Below are 14,799 nucleotides of genomic sequence, written 5' to 3'. Positions count from 1 at the left end.
TTCCCTTTCAGAGTCTCCCATGCCTATTATTCCCATCTATGTCTGTGTAAACTCAAGATATAGCTCCCACTTATAAATAAGAACATGCAATATTTGCTTTTCTCTTTCTGCTTTGGTTTGCTTACAAGAATGGCCTTTAGCTGCATCCACGTTCCCGCAAAGGACATGACTTTTTAATGGCTATGGAGTATTCCTTGGTGTATATGTACCACATTTTTTTAAAACAATCCACTGTTGATGAACACCTAGGTTAATTCCCTGTTCTTCCTATTGAGAATAATGCCACAATAAGCACAGGAGTGCATGTGTCTTTTTGGTAGAACAATGTTATTTCAAGTGTATAAAATGAGTAATGGGATTGCTGTTGTGTGTCGTAAGTTAAATGAAGTGTATTTTGAGTACATTTCAAATATAGTCAAGTTATAGTACAATTGGCATTATTGTTCTTTATATTTTCTGTTCTTTTCAGGCAGAGGTTTCTGAGCATATTAGTCATGAGCATTTTCTGAGCTACTTCTAACTCTCAATGTAACATGTCCTGTTAAATAATTTCGAGCATGCCTAACCATTCATTGTCTTTAAACTGCAGGTATAAACTCTGGAAAATTATAAATTGAATGTCTTTTATTTGTTCAATCCTTTATTTTGCTTATCAAGTCTATCTAAAACTATTTTGAGCTGTTGACTCCTAATATGTAGCTCTATTAAATGCACAAGATTGTATTTTAGTACATATAAAAATATATATGAATAACTTATTAAACAAGCATTTTCTGGAGCACATTTTTTTTCTAACTGAGAGAGATATACTATATTCATGGATGGAAAGAAGAACAATTAAGAATACCTTTTCATTGTCATGAATTACAGGTATAAGATTCAAATAAAATACAAATGAGGTTGCTTTTGTAACTTGTCAAAATTATTCTAGATTTCATTTGAAAAAACAGATTAGATAAGACTAAGAAAAATTAATAATATGAAACTTTTCTACCAAAAATTAATAATACTCTACAATAATGTATATTGCATGAAATACACAAGAAATCTATTTTATCTTATATAATATTTTATAAATAAATATTGTATGTGTTTACAAAAATAGTATTTTAAAAATACAGTATAAGAATTATCTATTAGGTCAACAGAAGATAATAAATACCCTAGACACTAATCTTAATATAATCCAAAATCATTTAGAAACCTATGTATTTAAAAAACTGACGAAATATACACTGATTTATAGGTATCTATTTTTCTGTCTTCCTTCAGAAAGATATTATTCTGTCCTTTGGTTATATTATGCCCTTAACAGCTTATATATTCTAATTCAGTTGCTTTCTGCATTCTTTCGCAGTACCAGTTCTGTTCCTAGAACAACAAACCAACTAGCCAACTAATTAATTTTTTTAATATGGTAATAATCTTTGCATAGAGGAAAACTGAATTAAAAATTAAGTGGATTTACAAAGAACTTGCAGTATTTATTCTCATTGCAAATGTGGGAATGTTTCTGTTTTAAAAACAAAATCAGTATCAGGGCACCATCCACTACTGAAAGTATTAAAAAGCAGTTCATTTTCCTGCTGTTGATATTTTTTGTAAAAATTTATTGTTTGTGTATTTCTACAATATTAAGAATGCAAGTACTTTTTTTAAAAGTATGTCTCCTGGTGCTAGACCTGCAGAAATATTTATTCTTTCACTTGAAAGCCCTTCTTTGGTATGAAGACATCTATCATGGTCCCAGGAATTTTGGGGGTTAAGCATCATAACTTCCAGTTTCCAAGATTATATGGTTCTAAAACAGACAGCTCCAGTGTCTGCAAATTGTTGCCATGTCTTCCAAATTTTTCAGTTATTCTCGTGTCCCAGTGTACTTTACTTTGTAAAGTAACAGAGATGTATGGCTTTTAAACTTTTTCAACATAACCCACAGTAAAAAAAAAAAAATACATTTTTCATCCTAATTCAGTACATAATATTTATTGAGCACACTTCATGTGCTATGCAACTTTCTACATCTATGTATTGGGTATTCAGAAGTAATTGGTATAATAAAAAATACTTATTTTCTTGGAACTGATAATCACACACAGATACACATAAGTATACACAATTATTTCTTTATACCCATTGCATGAACAATGTTCCCTTGTTCTTTTTATTCCATTCTATCCTTTTCAATTTTTTTTTTTAGTTATAACGAATACAAATAAAACACTTTTCTCTTTAGGATACACAAAATGATTCAAACCTCACTAATGGATCTTGACTCCAGCTTTGAAAAACCCTGACATAGAGCTATTGCATACTGTTAACATTCTCATTAAAACAACCTAGAGTTTAATGTTTTTTACAATTCTTGTTTAATTGTTGGTTTCTATCACCAACTTCCTCTATCACCAACATTTTCACTGAGCTTCTTTTGAGATAGGACTTTCTGAATCTGTGTTTATTTAACTTGTTTTTAATCTAAATGGAGAATCTTTTATTTCTGTCAAATTCTTCTTTATTGGTTTCAGTCCATCATTCTAGTATATCAAGATTTGTGAACCATGCCACTGTCATGAAATATATTAGATAATCCTCCTAAATCTGTGTCATCCACAAATATGAAAAAGGTGGCTTCTACGTTATGATCCAAGTGACTGATAAGAAATACAGAAATTTGCAATATTTTTCTTTAGAGACCTATCTTGTGAACATTGGTTTATCAATCTACATTTTAGAGTTATATTTGCATATCAAAAATGAGTTCCCTTAATTATCCTATGATCCTGTCTTAATTTTCTCATACAAAAGAATCCTAACAGACTCTCAACAATGTTACTATATTCTTGATTTTTCTTTCCCTGAGATATCAATACCTCATTTATGAATACAGCTAAGTTTCTGATTATCCCAGCCCCATCCTTTCACAATAATAGCCTTCAGTTTACAAGTTCAGCATCAGAGTAAATGAGACTCTGATATCACAGCACATAAAGTTATTGTCAGAACTAAGGGATGGTTTAAAATTACCAATCTCTCTGATGTGTATGCTGCAGGGATAAGCAATATTCTTGGTGATCATAATATCACTCAACTATTTCTCCTCAACTATTAGTGATTTCCAACCGATAAGGATTCTTAGTCACAATGTCTTAATGTCTGTGACAGCTCCTGAATGGGACTAAATTCTGGTTAGCTAAGGCTAGATACTCTGCATCTAGTTCAAAGATCTCAATTTTTCTGGGGAAAGCATGCTTCTTTGGATGTAATTTGCATTCACCTGATGAAATGTTATTAATAGGATGCATCAAAAGGATGATAGTAACGGGATGGTTTCCTTAGATAAGAATATAGGGCAAGGGATTAACCAGTTCTGAGTATGAATCCCTATTTTAATCACAAATGTACTGCAGTACTTTTGGCAATATCATTAACCTTTCTAAGTCTCTGTGCCCTTTTTTGCCAGAGATAGGAGTGCAAACCTCACTTAAAAACAAGGTTCTTGAAAGAATAGATTATGTGGTAAAGAGCACATTCTATGTAATCGCTGAATAATAAGCATAATTATTGATTAGTATATGAGCATTATTTTAAAAATGGGTTACTTTTTAATAGAAATGTTGAATTATGATTATAATCGGGGGCGGTGGGAACCTTTATTCTTATAGAATTCATGCTAGTGATACCATCTCCTTTCACCTCTATATAAGACACTTTCATCCCTCAATTTTGTCAATCTTCTCAACCTTGCCAGAGCAGAGAGCATATGGGCATTTTATTCTTATAGGCATTTAGATGTAATGGCTGACAACCACTAGCATTAGCTCTCTTTGAGTTTTGGCAAATCATTAATTTCTCCAAGCCCAATTTTTCTCATTTGTAAAACAACAAACTTTTACTTTGAGGCAGTTTTATAAACAATTATGGATAATATATGTAAAATACCACAATAATTGGCACATATTGAGCACTGAGTAAATGGTGACTGTTATTATTTCTAGATGTTTTTTCCTATTCAATTAAAGAATGTGATCCCTAATACACAAGAAAGGGGAAAATGCATCTTTAGACATTCTTATCTTCTTTCGACCAGGAATATTCTTCTCTCCTCTCACAAAATTGTAATTACCTTTCCTCTCTAAGCAACTAACTAATACATCTAGATGAACAGCCAAATTCCCAGTGAGGTGGAAAGTGCCATTAAATTAAATGGCCTTGGTCAACTAAAGCTGCCTGTGTACAGATTTTAGGTTTGGTCTAAAGGTTTATGTAGTAATCTGTAACCTAACTTGATCTGTAGACAGATCCACAGCAGCTAAACTTCAGGCAACCACAGGCAGCCAACTGTTGAAACCAGGTTCAAATAAAGCAAAGTCTCAGATGTAACGAGTCCAGCTGTTTCTGCACCTCGGTTTTGCTGTCTGTATGTCACCTTCCTTTCTCTGTTCATAAGTGTTATCCGACCATGTGGCAGTCCCGGAGTCACTCTGATCCTATTATAGTTCTGGGGGCTGCACGATTTGTGAATTGTTCTTTGCTCAGTTAAAGTCTATTAAATTTAATTTTCCCAAAGTTTTTTTTCTTTTATAGTGCAGAGCTAATACTTCTGGCATAGTAGCAGAGAAGGCATTTTACTAGGAATAGTTGAGAAGTCTAGTAATTAATAGAAAAGCATTTTCAAGCAGGGAGACACAGTTGGGTTTGGAATTAACCCTTGCTTAGTCACAATGTGAAAGTTACTGAACCTTGCTTATTATGTCTTCTATCAAATCTGCATAATAGTATTTCTTTGAGTATACAGTGGTATAAATGATAAATGTTTAAAATTTCAGTGCTTAGTACATTGGCAGGCAGTAAATTACTGATAAATGGAAGCTCATTGTTATTTCTTCTAGTACTCCATTTAAAATCTACTTTCATGTTCCATTAGTCTTAATTGATGGTGGAGGTCAAAACTATTTTACCTTTAGAGTGTGAATTTTAGTATTTATTGATCAACATTTTCAAATAAGACCATTTAGATGCCCTGTAGTGTTTCTTATAAATTACCCATGTAAAGCTTGATATTTTTGTAAAGCTGCCAAGGGTTTCACCTGAACACAGGATTTATATAACTACTAAGAAAGATGAATTATAATCCTGAGAGATAACTAATATCTGTCAGCAATTTTAGTCATGATGAAGGCCATCAATAAATTTTGCCATCGTTTTGCTGCTCTTGTTGATGTGGTTATCACTGAATGGTCTATCATTTCATATCTTGACTCCTAGATTAAATCTAATTTCTGGTGTCATCCCTGCATACTTCAGTGGCATTTCATGCAACTCCAAAGGACTATACAAGATGGTAGACATAATTTGGGGATACTTCCTGGTCTCGATTGCAATATGTGAGGACACTTTCCAGTTTTCTGGTTGGTAAGACAAGTGTAGGGATTCTGGGTCCTTGATTCAGATTAGCAAGATAATGTGCTGGTTCTATTTAACTTCCTTTCCTCCTATAGCATTTTAGAAATCCCAAAATATATCCTAAATATATTATCCTCCTACCTGTACTGGGTACCTCTAAAGGGGAAAATACATTTTCTAGTCTATAAAATCCCATTTAATCCATCTTGAAGGTATTCATAGAGAACAAGATTAACTTATTTGAACAGTTGGGAAAGTGGGCCTAAAATTACAATTATCTATCTACAAAATAAGCGTTCATTACAAATCTGTTCTTCACACATTGTACTAGAGCTAAGGAGACATTGGCCCTGCTTTCCAGGGGATCTCTTAGTGAGGAGATGGGGACAGGCACATATGTAAATAATTAAGCAAAATGTAGTGCTTATTATGCCAGAGTTAGAGAAACCCTATTGAAAGCAAGGGAACACAACTCATATCTATTTAAGGCTTCCTCAAACTGGTAATATTTGAGTCATCAGAAAAGTTGAGTTAGGATGAAGAGCAGGTAGGCAATCTCAACTAAAGAGAAAAAGAGGAGACAATTGCAGGAGAGAAGAGGAGGGAAGGAGAGGAGAAGAGAAGGGACAAATAGACAAATTGCCCAAATAGCATCCTACCAGTACTGATATTGATGAGATTCTAGAGTTAACAGATTATTGGTAGAAATAACTAGGCCTTAAATACAGAACTCAATATTTCTGTCATTCAGATATATTTTGAAACACTCAGTTCTTACCTACAAGAAAATAAAATAGTAGTTACTTTCCAAGATTAATATGTGAAATTTTAGAAATTCTATCCCAAATACTATTATTATTCCAATAAAAATGGAAACGATATGTTATAAACAATATCACGGATTACTTATGTAAGTGAAACATCTGAAACTCTTCTAATAATTTTTATCATTTTTCTAGCTGGTAATAATCTACCTTTTGAAATTTTATTTCTGTGATTTAGGTAAACCTACACTGATACAGATAATCTCATAAACTATATTATCAACCACATTTGCTAGATTGAGCTAGAAGTATGGAAGGAAAAATTGTACTATAGTAACTTTATACTTCTAAAATTATTTGTAAGGGGAAAGATATGAGATTTATTCAGTTTTATATAGGTATTTAATTAGTTAATATTGTATAGTGTTTGAACTTAAAAGTTTAAGTCTAACATTCAACTCAACACTTGATTGTTAAGAAAGTGTTAATATGCTTTTATCTATGAAGTTAACACAGTTGTGCCATTTGCAAGTAATTTACTTTAAGAGATATTACTGAATCTTTAAAATTAATAAAAATTAAGCATAATAATGCATGTTTACATTAAAGTCCTATTTAATCAGAAAGATTCAATTTATAAAGGTAGTTTAGAAGCAAGTCATTATGTCTAAATGGTCCGGTTGGTTATTTCCATTCGCACTTCACCTTGAAAGCTAAATTAAGTACATCATAAAATAGGGTTTTATACATTACCAAAAATATTTCGAGTTATACTCTGAAGCAAAGATTAGCCTTTAAGGTCATTTTTCTGCTTTATCTTAATTGGCTAGCGGTTTCCCCTAAGTTCTAGCTAATTGATATAGAAATAAGTCACAAGTCTATTTTACTCTGAGATAGAAGGTCAGCATGCATCCAACAGTAATATGCTATTCTTTTTCTGCCATAAGTTTTATAGATAATTATCTTTCTTAAAGTCAGCAGACTACAGGCTCAAACATGACAGTGGATTAATAGTATCATATTAATTGTAATGATTGAATTCATTTTCCCTGGTGTTCCTGTGCATACTGATCATGACAAATGGCAGGCAAACATTTACACAGATTGATTGAGAATTCAAATTTAAATGTATCAATACTTATTGTTTCCGTTATTTGGACTTGTTGAATAAGAACAAGCACGTTAATGGTATTTACAGAGGAAAAATAAGCTTCATAGAAACCAGGCATCAAGCAGAAACGTTAAGATAAATGTGTCAGATTGACCAAGGTAAGGAGAATCAGGGAGCTCAGCAATGGAAAAGACCTTTCTTTTCTGTGAAAACAAGGCAGTGGACTGGGGACTCCAAGACATAACTATGAGTACTGCCCTCAAGCCTTCCCAGTCTCTTACTAATGTAAAGATAATATTTTTGTTTCCCATAATAGAAGAGAGAGCAGATAGTTTCAGGAGGAGAAAATGCACAGAAAACAACAGTGCACACTGTAAGAACAAGTTCAAATTACAAGATATAAAGTAAACTCATTAAGGAAATTTCCTGGGCCGGGAATGGTAACTCACACCTGTAATCCCAGCACTTTGGGAGGCCAAGGCAGGTGGATCACCTGAGGTCAGGAGTTTGAGACCAGCTAGGCCAACATGGTGAAACCCTGTCTCTTCTAAAAATACAAAAATTAGCCAGGCGCGGTGGCTTATATCTGTAATCCCAGATACTCGGGTGGCTGAGGCAGGAGAATCACTTGAACAAGGGAGGTGGAGGTTGCGGTGAGCCGAGATTGTGCCACCGCACTCCAGCCTGGATGACAGGGCAATACTCCATCTAAAAGACTTGGAATCAACCCAAATGTCCATCTGTGACAGACTGGATTAAGAAAATGTGGCACATATACACCATGGAATACTATGGAGCCATAAAAAAGGATGAGTTTGCGTCCTTTGTAGGGACATGGATGCAGCTGGAAACCATCATTCTTAGCAAACTATCACAAGAAGAGAAAAACAAACACCGCATGTTCTCACTCATAGGTGGGAACTGAACAATGAGATCACTTGGACTCGGGAAGGGGATCATCACACACTGGGGCCTATCATGGGGAGGGGGGAGGAGGGAGGGATTGCATTGGGGAGTTATACATGATATAAATGATGAATTGATGGGTGCTGACGAGTTGATGGGTGCAGCACACCAACATGGCACAAGTATACATATGTAACAAACCTGCACGTTATGCACATGTACCCTAGAACTTAAAGTATAATAATAAAAAAATAAATAAATAAAATTTCCTGTGATGGAAATTAAGGAAATTAATTAATTAATTTTATTTTATTTTATTTATTATTTTTTTTTTTTTTGAGACGGAGTCTCGCTCTGTCGCCCAGGCTGGAGTGCAGTGGCGCGATCTCGGCTCACTGCAAACTCCGCCTCCCGGGTTTACGCCATTCTCCTGCCTCAGCCTCCCGAGTAGCTGGGACTACAGGCGCCCGCCATCTCGGCCGGCTAGTTTTTTGTATTTTTTAGTAGAGACGGGGTTTCACCATGTTAGCCAGGATGGTCTCGATCTCCTGACCTCGTGATCCACCCATCTCGGCCTCCCAAAGTGCTGGGATTACAGGCTTGAGCCACCGCGCCCGGCCGGAAATTAATTAATTTAAAAAATTATACTCTCTCTTATGAATTGAGTTAAACCAAAAAAGTTTTCAAGAAAAATAATAAAAACCAAATAAAAGCAAAAAAAAATCTCAAAATTGACAGTGCTTTATCATTATCTAGCAATATAACAAAGTATAAATGTTTTAAAGAAAATGTTAAGATTGGAACATTCTTGATAATGGAAAAATTATAGGAATAAGTATATAATGGTTTTCGTAATGCAGATGCACACTGTGAAAAATGAAGGTAAGGCACATGTATGAAAAGTAAACATCAAGTCCTCAGAAAGGGATTCAGCACACAATGCTCCCCGAACTCCATTTAGAAGCACGGGACCAGCTCATTCCAAAACCAAAATTCTGGCCACTTAGTGCTGCTCACCCATGTCTTAGCATTCTCTTCTTTCTCTAAAATATTCACTTTCCTCAATTTTTTTTTTTTTTTTTTCAACTTTGAGAACTAAGGTTCAAATCTCTTCTGCGACACAAAGAGACGTCTTGATATTACATTTATGCACCACTGTTCTTCTCCCATAAACAAAAATAAAACCAAAAATAACAGTTTCACACAAAAGCATTTTGTTTTAACTTACACTAGCAAGAATAGATGTAAATGTGATGATCAGGGGCACAGACTGTGTGGCCACATTGTCTGGGCTCCAGTCAGGCTCCCCAATTACCAGCTCACAGCCTTTAGGCAGGTTCTGCCACTTTCTCTAAAGTTGATAATCCTAGGACCTATTTTGTGTGCTTCTCAGTGAAATTCATTGTTAGGTGCTTATCATGATTCTTGCCTCATATACAACTCATGTATTTTTAATAAATAGCCTAGGCTTGTGGAAAATAAGAAGTAATGTTAATCTCTCTCACACAGCCAGAAGAGAAAAAAAAAATCAGTTGTGACATCTCACTTCGTAGTATTTCCTGGTTACAATGAGTATTCTTCTACATATTTTTAGGTTGCCAAATGGAACTATTTGGCTCCTTGAGAAACATAAAATTAAATGTTACCTGGAAACTTAGAGAATAAAAGTTGTACATGAACATATTTGTTGGAATGTCTAGCTCTGACAAATCAAGCATCAATATTCAATCTAAGCACAAATGCATTTTTATTTTAATTATTTAATTGAGAATTTTCCAAGGAACTTTCCTGTCCTCTATAAATGGAATATGGTAACAAAAATTTTATGCTTTTTCCTTATAATCCAGATTATTATTATAACATCAGGTTTTGTATTGAATTTTACAGCAGTAAGGGCTGTAAAACATATTAAATTGTTTAGAGCTCTTGATACTGCATTAATTGTTTATTATTTTTGTTTGTTTCATTTCTTGAGATGGAGTTTTGCTCTTGTTGCCCAGGCTGGAGTACAATGGCACTGTCTCAATCTCAGCTCACTGCAACCTCCACCTCCCAGGTTCAAGTGGTTCTACTGCCTCAACCTCCCATGTAGCTGGGATTACAGGCATGTACCACCATGACTGGCTAATTTTTGTATTTTTAGTAGAGATGGGGTTTCATCATGTTTGCCAGACTGGTCTCAAACTCAAGCGATTTGCTCACCCTGGCCTCCCAAAGTGCTGGGATTACAGGCATGAACCACCGCGCCTGGCCGTTTATTCTTTTTTTAATGATTATTTTCCTTGTTGTCTCTTAACAGTCCTCTGATACAAATAACAATGTAAAAATCCCTCATCCTCTTTCAAGTTTGCTACTTTCCAATATCATGTGCATTAAAACCAAGGAATGATGCATTTTTAAATTGTATGTAATATAATAGTATATAGATCTGATTAAAGTGCTGCAGGATTTTCTAATGAGATAAGGGCATTAGCTTAATGTATTAACTCTGATATCTAGATGGCTGGCAAGAGACCTATGCATTCTCTTCAGTTGGGTAGTTAGCTCATTTAGTTCCCTGGAAAACTGAGCCTACCATCTTACATACTAATATGTGATGAGGAGTAAATTCCAAGGGAAGGAAGATTGAGAAGAGGAAGGGTGGCTAGGAAAGGATGGTTTCCCATGAATAACTCTGTCTCCAAAGGATCTGTTCAGAGAAAGCATGGTCAAATAATTTTCTCATTGGCTTCTGTCTTCTATTGATGAACATTTGCTTCACACAGTGTCAAGTCCTTCACACAGTGTCAATTCCTTCATACTTATCCATCGTGCCATCTGTCCTCTCAGATAAGTTATCAGGGGCATCTGGTTCCAAGACAGCCATGGTAGCACCCAAAGTATAAGCCACAGGGTGCAGGGAATGTCAGCAAGTGGGTGCAAACTGGCATTCCTCTCTGCCAGCAGCTTGCAGCCTCCAGGACCAGGTCTGGCAAGCTAATATACTTGTGTGAGCTCACAGCGGCCCTCTGCTCCTTTCTTGACTCCATGGGAACAGAGACTCTCCAAAGCAGGAGGCCTGAGTTCCTTGAACAAGACATGTGGCAGCTTACCATTGGGTTGTGTCCCTGAGAGATATGAGGGTCTGGGACCAACTACTACAGAAGGCCAGGCCAGCCAAGTAGGCCAGGGGTCACAGAGAAATGGACGCTCTGAGAGGTAGACACTGCACATGAGTGGCCTGCTTCCAATGATAGTAGAAAGCCACTCTTGGGCCCAGCTCCTGCTACTAGTTGATCCTTTCTCTAGGATCAACACAGCAGCCGATCGATGTTCAGAGCTGAGGAATCCCTGTGGCTCATAATCTGGATCCAAATATGTTAAGTTTAGTAAGTGAGTGAACACTCAAACAAATAGTCTAAACTATGTTCTCATTGCTTCCACTTATTTGATGAGCAGTAAAAATCTTGAGTGTAGTTTTTACCTTCAACGTAAATGAAATGCTTTCTAAGCATGTGCAATATTTAGTGTTCTTAGATTATTTGCCAGGGCACTTGTAGAACCAAAAGGAAAATCGACAGAATTTCTTAGGCTGTTTTTGACAATCTAGCAATATTTTGCTCATTGTTCATTTCTGGAGCCAGAATTATTAGTTCAAACCTCCAATACAAAGATAAGAATGGGAAGTTATTTATAGAGTTTTTTCATATATCGTTACATAATTAACTTACATCGTAATACCACAATGAGATGAGATTTTAAATATATTACTAGGCAAATAAATTTAAGTTTTTGTCTGATGTTTTAGAATTACGATAATTTCTGCTTCAAACTAGTGGTTTTTGCTACTCTGAAAAAAATTCCTGACAAAGTTGAGCCATAATGAATTACTAAGCATATACTTGAAACAAACACAGAAGTTATTTGTCATCTTTACAGCATACTATAAGCCTAATAATGGGATAAATAATAATGTAATTTTACGGGTTGCCACCCAGCACTAGGCATAAAAACTCTTCTCTCTAAAATGCTAATAAAATCTGTGAACTTCCTTCTAAAAGAATCACTCTGCCTTTTCATTTACTCCCTAGTTAATACTACTCTTTTTATCACTTTTTTTTTAAATTGCCAGCTGGAAATAAAGAATTCATTCACATGGGCATTATCTCTCTGCATTCCTGTTTCTTTCCAATCAAGAGCAGGATAGGGCTTCAGTAATCCTAACTTCTGGGCATCCGGAAAAAAGTGTTTGTTCCAAATCCATACAAATGCTGAATCATAACATCTGAGAAGGGTGATGGTGATTTTGCCATGGAAATTCGGAGAGCAGTAATCTTAACATTGACTGAGGATTAAGTAAATGGTGAGAAAATGGAGATCCCCTTGTACCCAGCAGTCCTTATAACTGCTAATTTACTACATGATGCTAATTAAATGAAGCTGGCTTCATAATGGCAATGTATGGTGCCTGTGTAGGAAAGCTGTTAACATAATTATATCTCTAACACAGGGGGCAAAGCAGATTACAATTACTAGAAAGCCATGGGATACAGATACCATGAGTGTTACATTAGGAGGTGGATTTACAGTTCTAAATTTCCCCAATACAGTGTACAATCTGTATTTAAGTTTGCATTCATTAGGTGGCATCTAATAGAGATATTTAAAATATAAGCATTCTTCTCTAGGTAATCAGTTTTTAAATTCAGAAAAGGAGGAGATAGAGTGTATTTATGTGTGTGTGTATTGGTAAAATAAATTTTGGTGTGCAATTTCCTGCCTTGTCAAAATATTACCTCTTTTGAAGTATGTATGGTGTGACAGTTACATATCAAACCGTAAATAAAAATTGACCTATAAGAATGAAAGTACCTTAATATGTAATATTGGATCCCACTTCTCCATACTCTTTACCTCTTATCTCCCACCATGGCAACATATTATTAAATATCATTCAAAGAATATCAGACTGAAAAAGGAAAAACTCTCAAAGGTGAAATATTTTCAAAGCCAGTTTATGCTATTGAAAATAATTGGCATGGAGTAATTTTGTAACTCCAACATTTTGTGAAAGGTAAAGCTGTTGTAACAAACCTGCCTGTTCTCAGAAGCCTGGTTTATTTTTTCTACTTACTATTTTTAAGGGTGTTATGTGCAACTTATAGTACTAACAGAAATATGAGAAATTCATATCTAATTTGAATGAAGGTAAAATTTTTAGAATGAACATGAGCAGATATAGAGGTATAGGAATCAAATAAGAAAATTTTTAAAAATTTAATATTGCTCAAACCCATATGTAGCCCCATACAGCATAACAAGTATTTTGAAAACTGTTACTCTCAAACTCTGGCTAATCTTTCTTTTTGAAAATTTTAATATCTAAAAATGGTTGCCCAGAATATCAAGATATCATAGAATATCTTTAAAATAATTGATTAGGTAGACGATTAATCATGAAGGCAACTGAAACGCTTCCTGACCTCTGGAATAATTTGTAAAAGAAACTGAGTATTTGTTGATTGGAGAAGAATTAGCCTTTGCATATTGTCTTCTATATTTCAGGAACTTTATATGTGTTGTCTCATTGAATTTTCAAAACAAAAAGTACCACTAGTGCTTGCTTTTATTAAGAAACTGGAGATCCTGAATTATTAAGTACCTTGTCAGAGGTTCCCAATCTAACTTCTCCCCACATCTAATTATTTGCATACATCAATCAGGCAATCCTGCTATCTAGTACTACTCAAGGATGCCATGAGTCCTCAGGATTTACTTTACCAAAATTATAGAAGTATAACTTGTGTTTATGTATTTATTTTTGTTTTGATAACTTATATGATGGAGAAAATAACAGAAAATGATGTTCTGAATACCCATGTACCCATTACCCAAATTTTTCCATGTTAAGATTGAAATCAGTCATGCATTTACATGTAAAATAAATTACACATTACAGATAACCTTTGTGCTTTCCTCCCCAACTTTCCTTCACTTTGTCACCTCCTAGAACAATGGTGTTTTTGAACTTGGTGTATAAATTATTATACCTGTTTTAATAGCAGATATACACCTATAGTTAAGGACATTACATAAAATATATATATATATATTTGTATAAATGTTTTGTACTGTCCCTATGCAACTCTCCTCACTTAACATTAATTTTTTCCATATGGATCCATGTTAGAGAATGCAGTTTTAATTCAGTAATTATGGAGATAAATTTATAAAATTGAATATTATATAGCATTTTAAATAAATGAAGTCAATTTCTAATCATTTGGAATTTAATCCTACTTTCAGAAAAAAATTATTTTATTGAAAATGATAAAATATTTTGCATATACTATTGAGGGGTTGTGGGACATTGGTTAGAGAAGCATAAATGAATTGAGAAAAGTAAGGTGTAATTCTTAATTTGAATTTTGAGAATTTACAAAGGATATGCAAATTGTAGCATCCACCAGTGAAAATGTGCTACTTCATTTTGTGTCTTAAGCATTTAGTCCCCTAATTTTGTCAGGAATCTGTTTGGCATTGCTAATGTATAGCATATTTGTGTGTACATGTGTGTATATAAGAGATTATATAAGTATAAGAAAGGTATAGTATATGTAATATAACATATATGTA

Source organism: Trachypithecus francoisi, unplaced genomic scaffold, assembly GCF_009764315.1.
Source record: "Trachypithecus francoisi isolate TF-2019V2 unplaced genomic scaffold, Tfra_2.0 Lachesis_group2, whole genome shotgun sequence".
NCBI lineage: Eukaryota > Metazoa > Chordata > Mammalia > Primates > Cercopithecidae > Trachypithecus > Trachypithecus francoisi.
Note: the sequence above shows the minus strand (reverse complement) of the source record.